Source organism: Puma concolor, chromosome F2 (genome assembly GCF_028749965.1).
Source record: "Puma concolor isolate L17-30 chromosome F2, mPumCon1.1.hap2, whole genome shotgun sequence".
NCBI classification, from domain to species: Eukaryota; Metazoa; Chordata; class Mammalia; order Carnivora; family Felidae; genus Puma; species Puma concolor.
Genome location: NC_141684.1, coordinates 40,578,882 through 40,604,035, shown reverse-complemented (window position 1 = coordinate 40,604,035; position 25,154 = coordinate 40,578,882). Strand labels below are relative to the sequence as shown.

Sequence of the window (25,154 nt, the reverse complement as noted above, 5' to 3'; positions counted from 1 at the left end):
ATTAGAGTACCCATTTTGCAAGCAAGATAACTGAGGCATTTCTATATGGTATTTAAAATGGACTGGTACAGGGGTGCCTGGGTGGCTTAGTTAAGCATCTGACTCTTGATTCCAGCTTAGGTCATGATCTCACAGTTTGTGAGTTTGAGCCATACATTGGGCTCTTCGCTGACAGCAAGGAGCCTATTTGGGATTCTCTCTCCCTCTCTTTCTCTGCCCCTACCCTGCTTGTGCTCTCTCTCTCCCCAGACAAATAAATAAACAATAAAAAATTTTAATGGTCTGGTACAGCCATACACACCCCTTTGGCACCTCTCAGACACATATAGCAGAGTTAGGGACCCTATGCTACAGACAAGTTGCTTCAGACACTTTGCCCATATGTCTTCTGGAACATCAACATGTCCCAGCTGATACAAATGTGAGTATTATTTAATTCTGTTATTTAAATTTTATTTTTAAAGATTATCTTTTACTACTACAAAATCAGAGCCTGTCCATTGTCATACATCAGAAAATAAGGACAAGCAAAAATCACAGAACAAAAGTATTCCCACCCCTCAGTAAGTACCAGCGCTAAGGTTAGTATTTATCCTTCCAGAACTTTATTTATATTTCTCTCTTTTCTATAAAACGAGATCATGAGGGGCGCCTGGGTGGCGCAGTCGGTTAAGCGCCCGACTTCAGCCAGGTCACGATCTCGCGGTCTGTGAGTTCGAGCCCTGCGTCAGGCTCTGGGCTGATGGCTCAGAGCCTGGAGCCTGTTTCCGATTCTGTGTCTCCCTCTCTCTGCCCCTCCCCCGTTCATGCTCTGTCTCTCTCTGTCCCAAAAATAAACGTTGAAAAAAAAAAATTAAAAAAAAAAAAAAACGAGATCATGATATATACTACTGTTCTATTTTATTTCCTGTTTTTTTTTTCCTTTTGTGATCAATGATCTCCACTTTTCCATTTCAGCACATTTCATCTCATCTAATAATAAACTATATTTACATTGCCCGATTGTCTCCAAAATGTGCCTTATCACTGTTTATCCAAAAATGAATCTCAGCCAGGACCATGTTTGCATCTGCTTGTTATGTCCCACAAGCCTCTTTTAATCTACCCCTTTTTTCATGACACAAATTTATTGAAGAGACTGGGCCAGTTGTCCTGCATTCTTGAACTTTTTTTTTTTTTTTTAATTTGGAAAAGATCCCAAGTTTGCAGAAAATTTGCAGTAAAAATAATTTTCTTTTCTGAAGCATGTGAGAGAAAGTTGCTGATGGGATTGATGCTCCATCATATCTGTTATTGTTATTTGCAATTTATTTATAGGAGTATGGACTCACAGATTTCTATTTTATTTAATGGGTTATATAATCAGTCACCGTCTTTATTTTCATGCTAATATTGTTCCATATTTGGCTAGTGGGAGTCCCTTCAAGCTGGCTTCTGTATACTTTGGGTGTGACGTGTTTCTAAATTCTTTGATTACTTTTGAAATTTTTGGTACAAAAGAGGTTTCAGGCTTATCTGGTGCTTTCCTTAGCCCAGTTCTAGAATCAGCCATTTATCCAAGATTCTTTTATGTTCTTTAGTGGAGAATAGTGTTTAGAAACTCAAATCTATGCCCTCAGTATGCTCATTGCTATTGGAGTGTCACTGCTCCCAGATGCTCTCAGTGCACAAAGCTGGGGAATGTGCAGATGTGTACATGTACACTTTGACATTTTAAAAAAATCTGTCTAGCCATCTATCTATAATCTCTATCCATCTCTCTCTCTCTCTCTCATCTTAAACCTCTGTGTTCACATCACCAGCACAGGGTTCTGATTTTCTCTTGCCATATTTGTAATTTCCTTCTCCAATAGTGAGACACCTAGCTGTCATTGCTCTTACTATATTTATTTATTGAATCAATCCAACTCTATATAACCAACCTCCTATCTGCCTTCTGTACTGCTTGGGTTCCAACACCCCACACTGGGTTGACCTACCACATGGATGCCCCATGTATGCAGCTTAAGTCTTGCCACCTCATACCAGCCCACCCTTCTTTGTGGGCATCCTCCTCACCCCATTGGTGCTCCAACATAACCATACCAGTGCCCCCCCTCCTATCCCATGTGAATGCTTTCCTCATCCTTCTAGTCCTCTGACACCAGGCTGAGCCACCTTGCTAAATGGATACCTTCCTCACTCTGCTAAGACTTCATTGCTTACACTGGGTTGCATCCCTGGGGGGAAGGGACACCCTCCTCACCTTGCTTTGGCTATGACACCCCACATGGGGTCACCCTCCCACATGGAGCCTCACCTTACTCTGTTCAGTTTCAACTCTTCACACTAGGACATAAATGCCCTTCTCTTCTTGGTCAGGCTACCCTGTGCTAAGCTTAGCCCTTATATGGATATCCTACTCCTCCCACTCAGGCTCTTGCGCCCTGCTCTGGGCCACCACCACAGCTTATTATCCCCCTAACCCCCAACACTACACTTTGCTTGCTCAGTTGCATCCAATGGCTTTTGCACAGATTATTCAAGAAGAGAAGAAGGGAAAGAAGAAGAGGAAGAGGGACCATATTTGATTCTGGAGGAAAAGAAGGCTGCCACTTTAGTTTCCTCTCCCACAAGTGACTGAGACCCCAGATGTATTCCTTAGTTACTAGCTAAGTTATAAGTGGTTAGTGGTAATTGCACAAATATATGAATTATCTTTTTGAGAGAATCAGGAAAAGATTCCTATGTTCTTTCACAAAGGATTCGATGAGGAGAGATGCCAGGTCACTAATAATTAGTAGGGAACTGTATTAGTTTGCAAGGGATACCATAACAAAGTACACAGACTGAGGGGCTTAAATAATGAAAATGTATTTTCCTACAGTTCTGGAGGCTACGAGTTCAAGATCAAGGTGTCCACGGGGCTGGTTTCATCTGAAACCCTTTCTTTGGCTTACAGATGGCTGGCTGTCTTCTCTCTGTGCCTTCATACCATCTTCCCTCTGTGTATCTGTGTCCTACTCTCTTCTTTCAGTAAGAGCATCAGTCATACTGGATTGGGGCCCACCCTAATGATCTCATTTTAACTTAATTACCTCTTTAAAGATTTTTATCTCCAAATATAGTCACACTCTGAGGCCCTGGGGGTTAAGACTTCAACATATGAATTCTTGAGCGGACATAATTGAGCCCATTATAGGGACATATTCTCATAAGGCCTTACATTCTTCTTTTTGTGGTCAGAGTGTCTTATGCAATGTAGATTTTTAGGGCTTCTTTATTTGAATGACTAACCTCTTTAGAAAAGTTTATTCTTTCTTATCATTTCCCAGCAAAAATCCCTACTACCAAATCTGAGGAAAGTAGTATGAATATTTTGGTGGGCTAGGGAGGAGGTTTTGATCTCTGGGTTTCCTGAATAGCAAGTTGAAGCCAAGGGCAGGAACATCAAAAAGAAAGTGAATATGTACTAAGGGGACCTGGAAGATTGGCTGCAGGGCCCACTGAAGGAAACAAAATGAGTCAGTGGCTCTTGCTCTGGGACAGATGTCTGGCTCAGGGGCCCTGGGCTGGGTGCGGAGGTTGGAAACACTGGCCCATTGGATAAAAAGGGCACACTCCAGGATTTGGGGAGAACTACATTCAGGGTAAGACTGAAATAGAAGGTCAGGCTCAATGTACCATGAAGTATCAATCCAAGGAGATCCAGGTACTAGACCACAGGACAGGAGTAGAAATAAGGAGCTAGACAAAGAGGGTTAAGAGTAGAAAGTACAATGTGGAACATGGAGCAGTTTTCTGAAGCACTGGGACATTACTGTAGGAGCTGTTTATAGGCCCTTAGCTGCCTGGCCATCCTAGAACTGTAGGAGCTGTTAGAGTAACCAAATCAAGTCAGGCACTTTGTAAATTAGAACTTTCTTGGAAGCAAATGACAGACATTCTAACTCAAATAAGCTTAATTAAAAATGGGAATGCATTGGTGCATGTAGCTGAAAGGGGAAAATCTAGCTTCAGGCACAACTGGATCTTGGGGTTCAAATAGTATCATTACTTCCCATCTGATGTGTTCTCAACTCTGCCTTCCCCTTTGATTTGGCTACATTTTTTGACGACATGTGGCCTTTCTAGGGCTAGGAGAAATGTTTTCAAGTAGAGCAACTTCTACTTTCCTTCATCTCTCCAGAAGAATCTCCCCTCTTTCTTCCATTGTCTATCTTAAATTTTAAGGATGACTCTAGAACAGTTTGAATCATATACCCATTCATAAATCAATCGCATAGTCAGAAAGAAGGCATGATCTGAGTGGTTATTCTGGTTCTGGTAGGGGCTAGGCACAACTGTATCAGAATCATGTAGAAAGGGAGAACTGAGGATCCCTAGAAGGGCAGCAAAGTGCTATTACCAAAAAAAGAGAATGGATGCATGGTGGGCAAAACCATGCATCCATCACAATCACCTATACCAAAACCAGGGAATGGACACATATTACATGACCAAGATAGCTTCTATCCTGGAATATTCTGTGTGCTAGATTACCCCTAATATGTGGGAGAATGACCCTAGAAGACTAGGTCTGAGGCTTCTATAAGACATCCTAGAGTTTCTTGCTGTGGCACTGGCCTCCTTCTGAGTCAGGCCCTGTTAAACCAGTGTCTACTTTGGCCCACTTTCGCTTGTCATTTTAGTTTCCCCTAAGAGCCTAGTAAGCAGTTAGTTTGACCATAGCACATATAGTAGGCAAAGTACATCCAAGTTTAGCCAAGCAGGGAAATGAATCTTCAGGTGTCTGGTGAGATGTCTCCTGCCATAGAGGCCTAGGGACTGTTTCTGCTTTTAGGAGAAAATGTTATAAGCTATTCCAAAATATGGGGAAAACGCTGGCTTGTTTTTCGGCGTATTCATCCCTTTCTTCCACCTTCCTGCCTACCTTCCATTTCTCCGACTATCTTCTATCATCTATGACACTTATACAACACTCATTATGTGCCAGGCACCATTCTAATATGCTTTTTACAAATATCAGCTCCTTTGTTCCACATAATTGTTATATACTAACAGTACCCTTTGTGTCCCAGTGGAGGAGAGATGTTTTCTTCCTCAGGCTTATGAAAGTCCACAAAGTTGATCCTGAAGATTTGGAAAGTCAAAGTAAATCAAAATTTAAAATAACAAAGAGAAACTTAGCTCAGAACAAGTCAAGGTTACCCTCATCCTCCACACATACAAAAAGAAAATGTTAAATAAGTTTTCACTGAAGTATTTAGTCCCTGGGTCTTTTGAAAATCATACCTTAAGACACTCCTCTGAATTACCTCAACGTGATATAAGTAAATGGAATTCCAATCAAAGTCATTAAGGGTCTTCTATGTTCTAGATACTATGCTGAAAAATATACTTATTTGTCCTTAGTGAATGAGACACAGTTCCTGTTTTCATGAAACTTACTGTCTAGAGAATAGTCACATGTGGCAGAGGTTGATAACTATCTCTATGTTTATTCCATCCTCCTTCCTATTAGTAATAGAGTCCCCAAAAGATTTAACTGTGCATATGGCTGCCAAGCTAGAAAACTACTTTCCCTAGCACCTTTGTGATTAGATTTGGCCATGAAATTATATTTTGGCCAATCAGGTGTGAGCAAAAGTAATGTATACAACTTCCCAGTTACACTGTTTAAAGAATCTCCTTTCTCCCATTTCTCTGGTTTCCCTTCCTATAGATTGGAATGTACAGATATGGTGCTGGGGTCCGTCTTCAACTATAGGATAAGAACCATACTCTAGCAGCCTATCTCAACTGGTTTCTGTAAGAGAATTAAGCCTTACAGAAAATGAGTTAAGTAACTCTTATCTCCATTATTCCAAGGATGGTACAAAGCTATACTACTCTAGATACCTAGGAGAAAAGTTAATTCATTAACACAGTGGATGCTTTAAAGCATTAAAACTTAATTCTCTTCTGAAAACTCCATTGGGAAGGGCTGCTAAAGGATATTGGAGTAAGAAGACAGAAGGAACCTGGACTCCTGGAAGTCCACAAGGATCACAGCCTCTAACCCATTCTAGACTGCTGGCCCATCTCTGGGCTATATGAAAAAGAAATTCTCAGTACTATTGGAGCCACTATATTTGGTGATCTTTTATATAGCAGCTTAGCCTTTTGCCTATCTAATTTATACCAACAGGAGAAAGAGCATTGTTGTGGGACTCAAGAGGTTTGAGTTCAAAGAGCGATGTGATGTTGGGCCAGTCGGTCTCAATCTGAGAAGATAAATAAGGGCACTTTGGGTATTATCTTTGGCACAATCCTTTCGCTAAGGGAGGCCATCTGGACAGGGCAGGAGCAGCAGATTCAGGGAAAACAACTCAAAAGCAATGTCAGGAGGAGCTTTTACCATTTGTGTCCTTCCTGCCCAGTTTTGTCCTAGATCCCTCTGGGGTAAATACCCCTCTTTTTCATGAACCAAAAATTGAAGGTGCCAAAGAACAGAGTGGATGTGTAAAAGGCTGATCAGACCAAACACATATTAGCAAATGGCTGGCCTTTCTTTTGGGAGATACATCTTTCCTCAAAGACAAATGGCTGTCGTTGCCCACAGAGAGGGTGTTAATAGGCATCTTGGGACATGCATTCTGGGTTCTGCTGGATTTTTGTTTCTCTCCAATATGGTAACTTTGCAGCACCAAAGTCCAACTGTTGATCTCCTTCCCCATAGTTTTTATTAATACAGTCACGGCACACTAGATATAACTGCTAGTCAGAGAGGTCCTAATTAGTACTGGTGCCCAAAGTGCACACCCATGGACAATATCACATGTAATACTTGTAATCACTTAGAAGATGAAGGAGGTATCAATCTAGATTCTGTAGATGAGAAAACTCATGTCTGAAGAATTTTAAATAACTCATGGAAAGCCATGGAGCTATTAAGTGCTTGTCTGGCTCCACAATTGATATTCTTTTTATTATACCATGTAGCTTCTAAGTATTGAGTAAAAATGACCTCTGAGGTAGATTGAATAATTGACCCCAATTTTTCACCTCTCCCTGTATCTACACTCTTAAAAAGTGAGTTTGTAGTTCCTTTCACTAGGGCCATAATGTACTTCCTGGTCTCTTAACTTTGGACTTAGCCATCTAAACTGCTTTGGCCAATGCAATGGGGATGGATAGCACTATGTGCCTGTTCTGAGCCTCAGCCTTAAGAGACATCACATTTCCTGCCTGCCCTCAGTGGCTTCTGCCATTGCCATGGGAAGGAGATGCCCTGGATAGTCAACTACACCAAGGAGGATGAGAAGCAGCCCCCCCTTCAGGCCCCAGAATGAACAAACATGGAGCAAATCTGAGCCCCTTACAAGAAGGAATTGATCCCAGTTAGATTTGCAGATTGAGGCAGAGCAACCAGCCAAGCTCAGCCTGGATAGGCCTGGCCAACCCGCAGACATGTAAGAATAAATGAATATGGTATTATAACATTGAGATGGTTTGTTATATATACATCAATAGCTGACTGAGATGATCTTTTAGAACACTTCTTTAGCTACTGTGGAAACATGGTTGCATTGTCCTGAAACTGGGATTAAAGGTACCATTATTTTGCTTATATAATACTTTAATGGCTCCCTGTAGCTTTTATGATTAGGTCCACACTCTGACCTCTAAACAGTCTTGGATCTGATCCTCTCCTGACTGTCTATAGCATCTCCTCCTCTACACACTCATTACATTGAATCCCCACATGGGTCATGCTGTTTCACACCTCCCTGTCTTTGTGTACTCAGTTCCCTCTTCCAAGAATGTCTCCTTCTGTGCCCAATTCTAATAATTCTCTAGTATCCATTTCCTGTGTAGTTTGTTCTGTGCCTTGCATTGTGCCACAGTTTCTACATTATAATAACTGTACCCACCTTCTTCCGATATGTAATCGCCACTGCCTGGACGCTGTTACCTTGGGTTTGTTTCTATCACTCCTCTTAGGAGATCAATGCCCTAACAGCACCTCCTACCTGGCCCACAGACAGTAGCTACTACTGAGTTTGTCATGAGAGAGTGCCCCTCTCATCAATGCATCCTTGTTGCTTTGGTAAATGGTTGACTGGTGGGCTTTCTTGCTTTTGGTAACTTATGTATCTATCTGGTAATCTCTGGGATCTATTCGGTAATCTGTCTGGATTTTTAATCCATTCTTCCACCATCTGCATTGGCAGCTCTGGCATTTGTATTTCCTTTGGTGTGGTCCATCACTTTTTCCAAGATTCCTAAAAAGCTAAGTTAGCCACATATTAGATTCATCTTCTGAGGTCATTGCCTCGTATTAAATCCTGTGTCAGTGGAAAGTGCTACCAGAATTGACAAACTCTTCCTTATTCATCTCTATGTTTTACTCTTCTGGATCCCTGCACCTTTGAGGTCAGTCCCATATTTCCTGAACTCCTGCTGGTATATATTAGCCAGATCCTGCATCAACTTTGGGTTACAATCCCCTATTCTAGTACAAAGTCCAGCACTGGCCATCCAGAGTCCTAATCTGTGTATAGCAGCCCTGCCTACATAGAGAATTTTACTTTCTTTGAAGCTATCCTATAATGATTAAGGAGGGTCATCAGCTTTTTCTTCTCTCCTGTATAGGCAATGAAAGCCTCTTTATATGCTACCACAGGAGTGCTCTGGCTTCCACACTCAGCTTTTGATTATACATTAATCACTCTCGACCACTGTCTCTTGCCTGAGCACAGTCACTCAATTCCACTGTTCTTACAATTTCTTCCATCTTTCGGTCATGCATCACAACCTTTTTTTTGTGTGTGTGCTAAAAAATAAAGAAGTACTCAATGAATAAGACAACCTGCAACAAAGGAAATTCTGGAAGAGGGCTAATAGCTGCGGGCTGGATGTCTGCCAGCAGTACTCCAGAAGTGACGAAAGGCATAGAGGCATGAGGCACCCTGGCACGGTGGAGGACTATAAGCAGTCTAGAATTGGAGTTAGAGCTGGAATCACATACTTAGTAGTGTAGGTCTTCTGAGAGTTAGTCTAGTTGTTATTCTATTGTAACAAGCAATCTTTGTGAAGTCAGATAAAGCAGCTAGATTTCTTGCTCACACTAGGGAAAAGCCATGTGCTTCTGCCTTTTTGCTTCTCAATTACTACCACCTCTTGTCACAAGAACAGGATAGGGAAGTATAGAATAGGGGCCCTGGAAGAATACGTAAAGCAGGGGCTTTATGCCAACATTTTGGGGATCTCTCAGCACCAGTCACTGATGCTCCTTGGTGTCCTCTCCTCTCCCATACTGCCATGTTCAAGGGTTCCTGTACCAGTCAGCCTTCGGGGAGACAAGAACAATGCCAATGACTACCAATTCCTCCCTTCATCACCTCTCTCCTAAGGGGCAGAGAACTCAAGGAAGCTCTAACTTCCATTTCTAGGATTGTCACCACCCACTTTACAGCAGAGATTCAACTTTATTAAAGGATTCACTCAACTTATTAGCCTGTTTGAGAAGGTAAGTTTTTCCAATATAAAGTAATAAGAGTTATTTCTAGAAAAAAATGGAAATTTCATATACAGAAAAAGAAGAAATAAATGCATTCATCTCATCACACAAAGACAAACCATTGTTGCATTTCGGTACATTTTATCCTATGTTTTTCATGATTATTTTTTACATAGTTATAATCATATAAAGCATTTTTCTTGCTTTAGACTTTAACATAAAAGAAGCATTTTTCCATTGTAATCCTTGTAAGCATAACATAAGTAGAACATTACACAGAAAGGAATGTATTACCTACTTAATCATATCCTTATTTAGGGGAAGATATACGATATATATGATATATATATATATGACATATATATATGATATATATATATGATATATATATAATATATATCATATATATCATATACACACACACACATATAAAGTGCTACAAATAAGGCCTTTATTAAGGCTTTTAATTTAAAATTAATGCTGATATTTTCCATGTTAAGAAAAATTATTTGTAGGCCTAATTTTAAATTGCTGTATATTTCACTCTTTGAATGTACTGAAACTTGTGAGCTAGTTGGTATCATTAGTCATATGATGTATTGTTGGTGTTTTGCTACACCAAACTAATCTGTTATATATTTCGATGTCCTTAGAATTAGAATAGACTTCTAGAAGTACATTATTAGGTAAAAGAATGTGACAAAGAGTGCTAACTTTTCAGCAAACCCATTCATTGTTTCTTCTTTCTGGGCACACAACTAGACCACATTTCCCAGTCCCCTCACAGTGAAATGTGCCCACATAGCTGAGTTCTATCCAGAGGAATGTGAGTTACTTCCAGGCATCCCCATAAAACATTACATGTACACTTCTCTATACTTTTTCTACTTCTGCAGAATGACCCCTGGACATCTCCATTGAATCGGGCCAAGGATCCATTAATTTCCAGATTCTTGAATGATTGTATAATCGTATAGAGCATCTCTCTTTCCCTCTCCCTTCCTCTGTCCCTGCATCTCTCTCTGCTGTTCTTTCTCTTTTACACACACACACACACACACACACACACACACACACACACACACACAAGACCTGAAATAATTTAGGAATATCCTATGAACAAGAAATACTCTATTTTGTTTGAGCCATTATACTACATTTTTGGGCCAATGTCTCAGCAGCTAGTGTTACCATGGCTAAAAAAAATACACATTTTAAAACATCTTTGTATATTGGGTTATTTTTTGTACTTATTTTTAAACTGATCTAGAAATGTACAGCTAATACATATTCTCATCTGCAATGTATGAGAAAGCCCACATCATTGTCAGCATTAAAAATAATTCGGCACCTTGCATAGAAAGGTTTATCATTAACTTTGCCTTTTTTGATTACCAGTGAAATTGAATATTTTTGTTTATTAGTCATTTGTATTTCATGACTTTTTTTTCAAATATGGAGGCTGTATAATTTTTTTTAAAGCACTCAAATACATCTTTCTTTCTGTGATGACTTTTTTTGTTCTAATCTACATGTTTACACACAACTCAAAATTAATATTCTATTGACCTGAAGGGTCAGGTTTACTTTTTTGGGCTAATAATTTAGAGCTAACTATATTTTAAAGGTATAGTAATATCTCATGACCAATAATATCAAGAAAAAAATGAATTTGGTTCTGCAATTCTGGGAAAACTGAATTGTTAATCAGATAATTGCAGAACAGCATGTTCAAAACAAATACCAAGCAATTCCTTTGAAACTCTGGTTTGAAACAGGGCTACCACCTGGTATATTGTATATTTATTTGGTTTTGGGAAGTGTAATTTGGCTGCAATTCACTGTAATTAGGAACAGTATTATAATGGAGTTTAGCTCAACTCCTGCATTGGCTTTGACTTATATGACATGTAACCATCTTGGGTTTCTTACATGAGCTGAATGTTTTCTTCCAAACTTGGTCTCCACCCTATATTTTTCACCTTGCACGGAAAGCTAGGAGTGGGGGAATGGGCAGTGACTAGGATTCTGGAAATATAACCCATTCCCCTGTACTTATTTTTACCTCTCTCTTCTTACATGGCTCTGCTAGTCACCTTTACCTTACCCTCATGGCTATCTTGGTTAACTAAGTCTCAGCTATTATTAGGACATACAATACAAACATTTTTTGAGTCCTACTATGTGTCAGATATGGTCTTACATGATGAGAACACAGTAGGTAAAGGAATAAAGCAAAACTCCCCGTCCTTGAGGGACTTCCGGAAAGTATACAATAGCATAATAAATAAATACTATTACATACTATGTTAGCAAAAAGTGCTGTGGAAAAACAAGTAGAGGAGGGTAAGGGTAATTGGGAGTTCTGGGGTGGGGAGGGACTGGATTAAATTGTATTAAATTGGTGGTCAGGGTTGGCCTCATGGAGATGTGAGAAAACTCTTCAAGAAAGTGAGTGAGGAGAGATGGTCAACTAGATGTCTAGGGAAGATGAGTAGCCAGTGCAAAGTCCCTAATGCAGGAGTGTTTAGGGAGTAGCAAGAAAGATGGCAGTAAAGCTGGAGCGAGTAACCATGGAGAAGTGAGGAAGGGATGTAGGCTACATCATGCAGTATCTTGCAGGCCATTATAAGCACTTTGGCTCTTACTCTGGGCACAATGGGAAGCCACTGGAGGGTTTTGAACAGATCAATGACATTATCTGACTTTCACTGTGAAAAGTTCTATTCCTATTACCTATTGCTGTGCAACAAACCACCACAAATCTTAGTGACCTAAAACAGTTTATTATTTCTCATGGTTCTGTGAATTGGCTGGGCACAGTTGGGCAGCTCTTCCTTGAGATCTCCAGTCAGATGGTAGGTGATGCTGGCTGTAGGTTGGGTCCTCAGTTCAGGCATTGACTGGAACATCCTCATATAACTTGGGCTTCTCAAATATGGAAATTGGGTTCCCAGGGGCAGCATTGCAAAGGTGAGCATTCTAGGAGGTCTTAAGTGGATGCTGCAAGGCTTCTTATGAACTAGCCATTTTGCCTCATTCTATTGTTCAAGCAAGTCTCAGATGTTAGCCTGGATTCATAAGAGGTGATTTAGATTCCACTTCTAGTTGGGGGGTGGCAAAGTCACGTTGCAGAAGAGTACATGGGATGAGAGTTATTCTTCTGGCTGCTATTGGAAAATATAAAATGCCTCAGGGTCCCTCTAGCTGCTGTAATGAGAATAGATTGGGTGGTGAAAGAAAAGATGGGAAGGGGCATGGGCTAAGTGCAGTCTGTCTAAGCGGGTAATTGCAATAACCCAAGCAGAGATGATGGTGTTGTGATATGGTAACAGTAGAGATAATATAAAGTAGTCAGATTCTGGATTTACTCTGAAGGTACAGCCATCATTATTTACTGATGCCTTGGATGTGAGTGTGAAAGAAAGAAGTCAAGATGTTAACAAAGTTTGTTCTGGGCAACTAGAAGGATAGAGTTGCCAATAGATGTGAAGAAGATTGCAGGTAAAGCATATTTGGGCATGATATGTTTGAAATGTCTATTAGATATCCACAGGGAGAAGTTAAGGTAGCAGTTGGCTATACAAGCTGAGAGCAAGGATGGAGAATATTTTAACATATTTAAAATACATTATGAGTGCTCTGTGAGTGCCTTCGAAGCTCTAAAATTCTGATAGATTTTTATTTGCCTCATTTTCAAATGCTATGTATGGCACTAATTACAATAGCCACAAACTACATACTTCCCAAATGTCCATCAACAGTAGAATGGACAAATATATTGTGGCATATGCACCTAATGGAATATATATAGCAATGAGAATGAATGAATCATAGTTATGTACAATAATATTAAGTCTCTCAAACGTTTAAAAATCTTTAGATGTTTAATTGTAGTAAAGGCATGTAATATAAAGTTTATTAAGTGTACGTTTTTAAGTACTGTTCAGTAGTGGTAAATATTCACCTTGTAATTCAACAGATCTCCACACCTTTTTCATCATGCAAAACTGAATTAAACACAATTCCCCATTTCCCCCTTCAGCTAGCCCCAGGCGGCCACCATTCTACTTTCTGTTTCTATGAGTTTGACTACATTAGATACTTCATATAAGTGGAACCATACAGTATTTTTTGCGTGACTTATTTCACTTAGCATAATGCCCTCAAAGTCCACCCACAATGTAGCATGTGACAGGATCTTCTTCCTTTTTAAGGCAGAATAATATCCTTTATATGTATATGCCACATTCTGTTTATCCTTCCACTGATAGACACTTGGCTCTTATGAGTAATGCCTCTGTGAACATGGGTGTGCAAATAATCTTCTCAAGATTCTGCCTTCAATTCTTTTGGATATATACCCAGAAGTGGATATCTGGCTCCTATGCATTCTATTTTTACCTTTTTGAGGAACCACCATACTGTTTTCCATAGTGGTTGCAGCAGTTTGCATTCCCACTAACAGTACATAAAAGTTCCAATTCTTCCATATCCTTGTCAACATTTCTTGTTTTTTTTTAATAGTAGCCATCCTAATGGGTGTGAGGTGGTATCTCATTGTGATTTTGATTTGTAGGTCTCTAACAATTAGTGATGTTGAACATCTTTTCATATGCTTATTGGCCATTTGATTATTAATTATCTTTGGAGAAATGTCTGTTCAAGTCCTTTGCCCATTTTTCAACCCAGTTGTTTTTTGTTAAGTTGTATTTCTTTATATATTCTGGGTATTAGCCTTTTACCAGATATATGATTTGCAAATATTTTCTTCCATTCCTTTTTTTTTAAAATTTATTTATTTATATTGAAAGAGAGAGGGAGTACACATGTGTGAGCAGGGAAGGGGCAGACAGAGACAGGGAAAGAGAGAATCTTGAGCAAGCTCCATGCTGTCAGTGCGGAGCCTGATGCAGGGCTTGATCCCATGACCCTGGGATCATGACCCAAGCTGAAACTAAGAGTTGGATGCTAAACTGACTGAGACACTCAGGTGCTCCTTCTCCCATTCTGTATGCAGAGAGTTTTACTCTGTTGATTGTGTCTTTTGCTGTACAGAAGTATTTAATTTTGATGAAGTCCAATTTATCTATTTTTGTTTTTGTTTTGTGTGCTTTTGGTGTCAGACACAAGAAATAATTGCCAAACCTAATGTCCTGAAGCTTTTTCTCTATAGTTTCTTGTAGTATTTTTATAGTTTTAGATCTTACATTTAGGTTTTTAATTCATTTGGGTTGATTTTTTGTATATGATATAGGGTAAGGGTCCAATTTTATTCTTTTGCATGTAGATGTCCAGCTTTCCCATCATCTTTTGTTAAAGCCACTGTCCTTCCTCATTAAGTGGTTTTGGCCCCTTGTCAAAGATAATTTAGCCATTTATGCGAGGGCTTACTTGGCTATTATAGTTTATTGGTCTATACATCTATCTTTATTCCATCAAACATATTTTTAAATGAAAGAAACCAGGCACAAAATAATATGAACTGTATGATTCCATTTATATAAAATTCAAAAATGATTAAATCTAATCTATAGTGTTAGAAGTCAGTCTAAGGGAATATCCTTAGATATTCCCTTAATATGGGGAATATGGGGAATATGGGTGGGTGGCTCGAAGGGAATATGTGAATGAAGGGCTTTTGGTGGTACTGGTAATATTGTTTTTTGATCGGTGTGCTGATTATACAGGGGCATTCATAAGTAAAATTCACGGAGTTACGCACAGGTATTTAGTATTCACTTACTTCAGAATCTTGATACTATTTGATATAATCTTTTTTAAAGGTAAACTCTACCCCCAATGTGGGATTCAAACTCACAACCCCCAAATCAAGAGTTGCATGCTCTACTGACTGAACCAGCCAAGTGCTTCTATAGTATTTAATATAATCTTAATGAAAAACTGTTGCATAGGAATAGAGAACTATGATTGCAAAAAAATCCATTGATCCTGTATTGCTTTTAATTATTATGACGTGTGTGTGTGTTTTCCCCTATTGGATTCAAACTTAGGCAAAATGATAAGAGTTTCGATATAAGTTTCAGACATTCACATTCAAGGGGACTTCTTTCTTTACACACCTGTCAAAGTAGTTAGGAACGAGTGGATGAAAGAGAATAAGCAATGCTTCATATTGCATTCTTTGAAGGATTGGGGTGTTGAACAAAAAAGAATCCAACTGAGTAAATTTGAAGATCTAATTGACTTTATTAAGTGATTCATGAATCCGGCAGTATCCCATCTAGCAAGTAGAAAGATGGTCCTGAGGAGTTGTATAAAATGGAAGGTGTCTTACAGGAAAGAGGATAGGGTAAGGAAGTTATTAGAAAAGAAAAAAAAAAAAAAGAGTTTCAAGTAAGGTGACCTTTCCTTAAGGGGAAGGCAGGAGGTCTTATCATGCTGATGAATTCATCTTCCTTTTGAGGGGTGAGATAAAGAGGGCCTGTGTGACAGATCACCTCATTGGTGCTGACCAGAAAATTCCTGACTGACTTGTCAAGACTACATTTCCAGGGGAGGTTGAAACTGCAGTTAGGTTATGTATGAAGCCCTGGTTTGGTGACTTAGCCCAGCATATGTGACTCCATCTGGGGCCTGTTGGTTTTCTTGTTAACAAAGGTAATGTTGACTTTTGTTAGTTGAGGGATGGCATCTGACTAGAATACTTTCCTTAACTGTAATATTCTGGTAATGTCAACTTTGACAAAGAAACATTTTTATATAATGCCAAGCTAACCAGGATAGCTGCCAAAATAGAGACCCATCAATTATTCCTGTAAACCCATGTCAAAGGAAAAAGAGAGTAAAGACTTCTCTTCAATATATCTATATTAGAGCTCCCCAAACTGTGTGCCTTGGCATATTGAGTACCAGGAATGAGTTGCAAGTCTGTGGAGGCACAGATTCTACTCAGCCCTCAAGATGGTCAAGCTAGGCTTGGGGAAACTGAAACTACTTGAGCTGGCCATGTCCTGCAATGAAATGCCTCAATCCTTCATCCCAGCATGCCTTAAAGGTATCATCTTCTTTGCCATGATATGCAAATGGTTAGAAAGTCAGCAATGAGGAAAAATGGTAAGAAGGGACCCAACGGAGCAAACAGTTCCACTTGTAAATAGAGAATTACTCCTCAATTCTGATAGTAACCCAGGTTAGTAGGATGTAGAAGAGGGGCCTCTAGGAAAGAAAAGTTAGGTATCAAAGGAAGGCTCTAGAGTCAAACTACTTGATTTTGAATGATGGCTCTACCACTATCCAACTGTTTTTTGTAAAGTACTTGAAAGACAAAAAGACACTGCTCTGTGCCTCTGTTTACTCATCTGTGATTCATAGAAATTTACCTAATAGAATGTGAGAATTAAATTACATTAGTTCAGTGTTTATCATATAGTATCAAGAAATATTAGCTATTATTAATATTGAGTACCACTGAGTAACATTTATTGAGTACCAAGCTTGAGTGCTAGGCTTGCTAGGAATTTTTACAAAGTTTATTCAATCTAATCTGCAAAGTCGGTTTTATTATTTCCCATTTTATAGATAAGGAAATAAACGCTTAGGTTAAATGACTAGCCCATAGCTACACAGCTAATTAATGGCAGAGGTAGACTTTAACTTGTAGGTCATGTAAACCCATGGCCTTCAAATGTTTTTGCTAATATACTCCCTGGCACATTTTTAAAAAAACATTTACTTCTGTAATTTTATTGTAAGTTTAATAGTTGCAAAGAATAATGTTTCCAGCAGGTTGTAAATATTGATGTTTCAATACAAAACTGTTATATTACTCTTCTAAATGTATCCAATCGTATTTAAATTCTACAATGGTTAGTTCCTAACCATCATCTGTTAAAAAAAAATTCTTGAAAAACTCTTTGTAATAGTAAAAAAAAAAAAAAATTTACACTGTTCCTTTCTTTCCATGAAGTTGTTTTTCCATCCTAATGCCCCTTATCCAGAATTTTATCCCCCTGGTTTTTATGTTTCAAAATATTTTGTTGATTGCTCTATCATATTTTTTTCTCCACAATAAAAATACACATGTAAGTATAATTTAAAATTTTTTTCTATGTTACAGAGTTAGAACAAACAATCCTAAGAACTGTATGGAACCACAGAAGACCCCAATTAGCCAAAGCAACTTTGAATAAGAAAAGCAAAGCTGGAGGCATCACAATTCCGGATTTCAAGTTACATTACAAAGCTGTAGTGATCAAGACAGTATGGCATTAACACAAAAATAGACACATTGATCAATGGATCAGAATAAAAAATCCAGAAATGAACTCATAATTATATGGTCAATTAATCTTTGAAGAAAGCAGGAAAGAATATCCAATGAGAAAAAGAATGTCTCTTCAACAAATGGTGTTCGGAAAACTGGATAGCAATATGCAAAAGAATAAAGCTGGACCACTTTCTTACACCAAACACAAAAATAAATCCAAAATGGATCAAACACCTAAATGTAAGACCTGAAACCATTAAAATCCCAGAGACAGTGACCTCTTTAATATTGGCCTTAGCAACTTCTTACGAGGTATGTCTCCTGAGGCAAGAGAAACAAAAGCAAAATTAAACTACTGGGACTTCATCAAAAAAAACCAAACCAAAACAACCCAAAACAACCCAAAACAACCCAAAACAACCCAAAACAACCCAAAACAACCCAAAACAACCCAAAAAAAACCTGTACAGGAATCAATCAATAATCAACAAAACTAAAAGGCAACGTACAGAATGGGAAAAGATATTTGCAAATTTTATACCTGATAAAGAGTTAGTATCCAAAATATATAAAGAATTTATAAAACTCAACGTCCAAAAAACAAATAATCCAATTTAAAATGGGCAGAAGACATGAGCAGACATTTTTCCAAAGAAGATATACAGATGGCCAATAGACACATAAAAGATGTTCAACATAACTGATCATCAGGGAAATACAAATCAAAACTACAATGAGTATCACCTCACACATGTCAGAATGGCTAAGATCAACAACACAAGAAACAGCAGGTGTTGGCCAGGATGTGGGGAAGGGGAACCTTCTTACACTGTTAGTGGGAATGCAAACTGGTACAGCCACTCAGAAAAACAGTATGGAGGTTCCTCAAAAAGTTAAAAATACAACTACCCCATGATCTAGCAATTGCACTACTATGTGTTTACCCAAAGAATAAAAAAAATACTAATTCAAAGGAATACATGCACCCTGATGTTTATAGCAGCATTATCCATAATAGCCAAACTCTGTAAAGAGCCCAGGTGTCCATGGACAGTTGAAGGGCTAAAGTATATACATAATTATATATATATATATGTATATGTGTATATATATATACACACACACATATATACATACATAATTTTATATACATATATAAAGGGTATATATATATATATATATATATATATATATATATATATATATATAATGGAATATTGTGCTGCCATCCAAAAGAATGAAATCTTGCCAATTGCAGTGATATGGATGGAGCCAGAGTATTATGTTAAGTGAAATAAGTCAGTCAGACAAAGACAAATACCTTATGATTTCACTCAAATGTAGAATTTAAGAAACAAATGAGCATAGTGGAAAAAAAAGAGCGAGGCAAACTAAGAAACAGATTGTTAACCATAGAGAACAAACATGGTTACCAGAGGGGCGGTGAGTGGGAGATGGCTGAAATAGGTGATAGGGATTAAGGAGTGCACGTGTTGTGATGAGTACCGGGTGTTGTATGGAAGTGTCGAATCACTAAATTGTACACCTGAAATATTACACTGTATTTTAACTAACTGAAATTTAAATAACAACTTTTAAAAAGTTTCCAGTGTTACAATTTTTTTTCTCTGAATTGAATTATTATAATTACTAGTGGTACATAATTTATTAAAATATAAATAGATTATACATTTAATAATTATTGAACATAGATGTAAGATATTGGAACTGAATTTTCATGAGATACATGGGAGTCACAGGTGTTTATGGAACTTTGTTTAAAGGAAATACCAAAGTGTCCTCTAGCTTGGCTTCTGGGCCATCTTTCCTCTCGGGGCAATGAATTTTGGAGAGGCATCGGGTATGTGAGCGGAATTTTTTCTTTTGGAAAGTGGGAGAAAGGCAATTATAAAAGGCACCTTTCAAGAGAACCAACTTTTGGAAGGAGACAATATGACCTTTGAGATTCTGGATCTTGAAACTGGTGCTTTAAAACTCTCCATGCCTCTTGGGGAGCCCTTGAGCACTAAGATGACCACACTCCAGTTTATGCCTTCGTGCTGATGGAATTATTAAGAGCACCCCCTGTCACTCTCTAAGTATCTCAGTCTGAATGATCTCATTGGTCACCCCCTCAAGTATCCCTTCTGGTTTCCTAAAGGAACACATATTCACATTTAAAGACGACTCTTATAAACCAAGGGGTGCCTGACTTATAATCTCATTTTATCACCAGAATTGCCATGTGAGGTGTTTTTATCGTACTCTCCTTTTTGTTTTCTTTTTCTTTACAGAAAAGAAAGCTGAAATCCCAAACAGTTTAAATGACCCGTCACAGCCAGAAAGTGGCTACACCAGACCCCAAGTCCTCGTCTCCTAGTCTTTAAAGTCTATGCTTATGATCAAGGCTAGTCCCTGGGTCTCCAGCACAAGGAACACTGCCTTGTGTTGTTGGTTCCCTTCACAGGCACCTGAAGTCCCACCTCCCTGAAACTGTAGTTTAGGTCTGCTCACCAAGAGACTACCGTTTGGGCCATATTTCCATGCAAAACACCTCCACCCAGGCTCCCTTTCACAGCTGCCTTCACTTTCTCTTCATCTCTGTCCTGATTCTGTTCACCAGCATCTCTTCTCTGGGTGGCTACATACTATGCCCAGCCCGTTGGGCAAAGGCAGTCAGAGATGTCTCTTCAAAATGCTAACTTCACCTGCTTACACAAGTTTGGTGCTTCCCATAAGGATAAAGACTGAACCTTACCCAGATTTACAACACTCTTTTCAAATGTACATGTCAGCCCCACTGACCTTTCTTGTTCCTTCTCCAACCCCCACCTGCCTTGTCAATTGTTTGTCCCACACACGTGTCCACCTCCCAAGCCTGTGTTCTATTCATATTTCAGATCTCACCTCAGTTCCCTAAGCAGCTTGCCTGGGCTTTGTGCACCACTCTCAGCCACACCACCTTGGTGTTCATCCAATGGTGTACTGGAGCCAACTGGTACAGCCTCTCAAAGCCAAGTGCTCACATCACCTCCCAACTCCAGCGTTGTGTGAGGTCATATTGGCATTTTGAAATTGGCCATGGAGAGAGTATTTATACCATAGAAGTTGGCAAATGGTACAAATCAGGTCTCTCTGGTTGGTAAACATTTACCAGCACAATACTGTGACTCTAAGTTTTCATAACACTCTGAATACTATTTATTTCTTCATTTATTCACTGAATATTTCCTCACTGCCTACTCTGTGTCAGATACCAGTAGTTGCTGAGAATATAAAGGTTGGCCAATCAGATAGTTCCGGTGGTCATGGAGCTTACAGTGCTGAACGGGGAAGACGGACCTTAGTCAAATATTCACATATAAAATATAAAATGATAACTTTGTTAAAAACAAAAAATGCTTTAAAAATGTATACTAGGATAATTGACCTAGTCTAAGAAGATTTTCCTGAGCTAAAACCTGAAGGATAATTTTGGGCTGAGGAAGGAACAAGGTGAAGGAACAGCATTCTAGGCCCAAGGAACAACGTGTGCTGTGGTCAGAGAGAGCATGAACCTCAGGAGTAAGGGAAAGAAGACAAGTGTGGCTAGAAGGCAGCCAGGAAGCTTGGTGGGAGAGGCAAGTGCAGAGCTAAGACCACACAGAGTTTTAAAGGCCCTACCAAGGAGTTTCACTTTTATCCTAAGAGGAGTAGAAAGCCACTGAAGTGTTTTCAGCAGGAAGACCACATGGTCTGGTGGAAAACCAGTACAACATGATGGTTGAGAAATCAGCTCTGGAGCCAGGTTGCCTGGCTTGGAATGCTGACTCTGCCACCTACTAGTATCCTACTAATTTTTCTGTGCCTCAGTTTCCTCACGGGTTAAGTGGTGATAAAATAATACATACCCTACATGGCTGTTTAGGTAATTGTAAAGCTCTGAGAATAGTGCTTGGCACATCATAAGTGCTATGGAAGTTCTTGTTCAATTAAATAAATAAAACCATCTTTGATAAGATAACTGAATGTCCTGGGTAGCCTGTGGTCTAATAGGGGATGCAGACATAAATAATTACAGCATGAACTAAGCACAAAATATATGGTAATACAAAGATGAGGAAGGGCTTGCTTTCCAGTGGCTATGATGAGCAGAATTGAGGGCATAAAGGACGTTCCAGTTGGAGAAAGCAACACTAACAGCCATGGAGATACGCAAACGTCACTGTACTCAGAAGCTGAAAGCCTAGTGTAGGAAACAGAAGTGAATGAAAACCAACGGGGAAAAATATATGGTAGAAGTGTAAGTAAGGAGTGATTAACTTTAATTCCAAAGTAAATGGGAGGTTTTATGGAGGAGGGCCAAACATCATGGTTGACTGCATGGGCTCTGGAATCAGGCCTGCTCAATTTAGAATGCTAACTTTGTGCCTCACTGGTTGTGTGATTTGACTTCTCTGATCCTTAGTGTTCTCCTCTGTAAAGTAGAAATAATAATAATACTACCTAGCTCATAAGAATTCATAGTGAATGCATAAAAGTCTTAGCATAGAGCACTCGATAAATATTAAGATATTATTACTATTACATTATGAGTTGAACCTTGAGTGACAAGAACTTTGATCAGCACTAAAGGAAGAACATGAGCAAAGGCCCAGAAGTTTAAAATCATCTGGCACATTTAAAGAACAGCAAGACAGTGCCACTTCAAGTATGGTCATCACTGCCAATCTGTGAACTGTTTTTACTAGTCCATGATGAGATAAATACAGAAATCAAGAGTAAACATTTAGAAGTTAGAAGAAAAAGACAAATGGAAAGAGTAACTTTATACTTGTACACTCATAATGAAAACTGGGGCTTGTAGTTTTTATGTCTTGTTTTTACTTTTTCTAGCAAGTTTTTAATTGTATCTTACAAAAATTACAGTCCATGACTGTTACAATAAAATCTTGTCCTTTGCCCCAGATAGTTTGAGAAAAAAGTAACTCAGTGAAGCTGGATAGAGCACCAAAGAGATGAACCTGGAAGAGTAGGGCCAAGATCACATTGTGAGGAACTTCAAGGAACCTTGAATGTCTCAGAGTTCACACGTTATACGTGGGCAACAGGGTTATTAAAAGTTTAAAGAGACTGTTAATTGAGGGTTACACATATATAGGTTGCCCCCCCCCCCCCCCCCCCGTGAGCATGTGGTTTTCTCCCTCTCTTTTAAAAAAAAAAAAAATTAAGTTTATTATTGAGAGACAGAGAGACACAGAGTCTGTGCAGGGGAGGGATAGAGAGAAGGGAAGACACAGAATCCAAAGTAGGCTCCAGGCTCTGAGCTGTCAACACAGAGCCAGACGCCGGGCTCCAACTCACAAACTGCGAGATCATGACCTGAGCCGAAGTCCACCGCCCAACCAACTGAGCCACCCAGGCGCCCCTCCCTCTTTTTTCTTTTTAATTAAAAGATTATTTTTATTTTCTGGTTAAGAGGAGAGACTGAATTGTTAAGAGGAGAGACCGGAACTGCTCCGTGTTTCACATAGGTGACGGTTTGTATTTGATGACAGTGCAGTTAAATAAAGAATTTCAAATTCATCAAAACAGAAAACCTTGAAAACACGTGAGCACACACTTTGTGACCACGAATGCCTGTGACTTGTTGAGATAAGCTACACCAGGTGATCAGATGAGTCTCCTTTCTTCTTGGGCACCCTCATACAAATAAGGCATAAACTGAAGATTATCGACTCTTCCAGATCTCCCTGCTCGGGTCACCTCCCTTGCTATCATCCTCACCACTTGTCCAGCAGTCCTTCCCGGCTGGACCCGGAGAATCACAGTTTAATAATCAGCATCTGACAGCTCACTAAGCATGGGGTTTCCAGACTCCTTTAGCCAGGCTCAGAGACAGACAGAAACCGGTCAAGTTTTCTGTTTGGCTTCACAGCCCCGTCCATCCTAACCTACCTGCCCGGCACATGCCACGTCCGCCACGTCTTATGTCCTACCTGAGGCTGCACCTTGGCAAACACACTGTGGCCCAGAAACCAGGCCTCCGGGACCCATCTGGGTCTGAGGGCGACTCCTGAGCCCCCATTGGCCATGTATAAAGAAGCAAGGGCTAGGGACCTAAAACCCAGCGTGTGGCTCTCGATTTTCCAAAGGGAGCCAGAACTTCGGTGAGGCTCCAAAGCTTTCTGGAGGTGGCATTCCGGCTCCCGCTCCTCGCCTCCCGCCCCTTGCACTACCCACCCACTTGCCCCCTCCCTTCCTTGCCCCCCCACCACGTTGCCCCCCCCCCCACGTCCTCCCCTGTTCGCCTTTCCGCCCGCGGCGCGGAGGGGCAGGGCCGCAGTCACCCGACGGCAGGGGACTAAGGGCCCACGGGCGCGTCAGGGGTGTGGCAGCCGCCACCTGAAAGCTGGGCCGCGAGCCTGGCCCCCGGCACAGCCGCCGCAAGTGCCGCCGCCAGCGCCGCCGCCGCCGCCCCCGAGCGGCCCGCCAGGTGCGTTCGCCGCAGGCCGGCTGTGCCCGCGGAGGGGCCGGGACGAGGCCCCGGCGCTTCCCGCGGGCGGGCTGAGGGGGTGCGGGCCCCGGGGATGGCTTTCTAAGTCGCTCATTCGTGGGAGCGACTGACGGACGGGGCTGGGAGGCCACGGGAGACGGGCAGGCCGTGCGGCTTCCGTGACGAGGGAAGTCCGGGCCCAGAAACGGGAAGCCGGGCGCCGGCGTCAGGGAGGAGGAGGATTCTGCGGAGCTGTGGCGAGCGCGGCCCCTCCGGCCGGCCCAGGCCGCGGGGCTGCCCTCCCCACCCCCTCGTCTGGACTGCACTCCCGGTTCCCCTGGGCCTCCAGGGCGCTTTAGCCCAGGTCCTTTGAGGAGTTTTTCGCCTTTTACCTTGTGCTTTCGCTTTTGGCGTGCACGTCTAGGCTCCACTCAGACTCCAGGTTCCCGGAGGGCAGGGCCTGTGCGGCTTGTTACCGGCGGGCGGCTCGGTGGTACTCCTTAAGTAATTGAAGGAATGAGCCAGGGCCTTTGAACTAGAACTGGTGCGTTAACACCTGAGTAAGTGCATGCGTGCCTGCCTGTGAAGTAGAGCCCGGTGAAGGAATGCACGAGTGGATGTAAATACTAAGTGGAGGCAGTGGAGACAGACTCACAGCGCATCTTCTAGCGGATCGTTTTCCAAAAAGTTGTGTGAGTGTTGCTCAGGCTTTTTCTTGCTTGCGTTTTGCTATCTGGTGTGGACTTTTGAAGAATCATTGTCACTATAATATTATTCACTGTATTTCTGAAAGATCAGGGTGAATCTAAAGGTAGAAACACGTGACTCTGCTTTTAGTAACTTGTCAAATCAGACATTTCTCTTGAATTCATGTTTGTGAAGAATCTTGTTAGTTTTCCTGAGACAAGTACTAGCGGATTTGTGAGTGACTAAAGGAGACTGAATGGAGCCCAGAGAGGGAAAAT

The 25,154-nt window shown here is 40.5% G+C and overlaps 1 protein-coding gene and 1 long non-coding RNA gene across 7 annotated transcripts in view; both read left to right on the top strand.

Annotated features, from left to right (window-relative positions):
- The first annotated feature begins 447 nt into the window (after positions 1-447).
- LOC147571976 (uncharacterized) lies at positions 448-17,772 on the top strand. 2 transcript variants are annotated; one of them, XR_015246537.1, is made up of 3 exons: positions 448-581; positions 9,295-9,493; positions 17,565-17,772. It is a non-coding gene; the product is annotated as an uncharacterized LOC147571976 (long non-coding RNA). The 2 variants fall into 2 exon arrangements; XR_015246538.1 differs by having other exon boundaries at positions 449-563.
- A 6,218-nt stretch (positions 17,773-23,990) lies between these two features.
- The window catches only part of CPQ (carboxypeptidase Q), a 517,628-nt gene continuing 516,464 nt past the window's right edge, over positions 23,991-25,154 (top strand). For all 5 annotated transcript variants that reach the window (XM_086695254.1, XM_086695255.1, XM_086695252.1 and 2 more), the window contains exon 1: positions 23,991-24,189. The gene's annotated coding sequence lies outside the window, so the exon portion shown is untranslated. The remainder of the gene's footprint in view (positions 24,190-25,154) is intronic.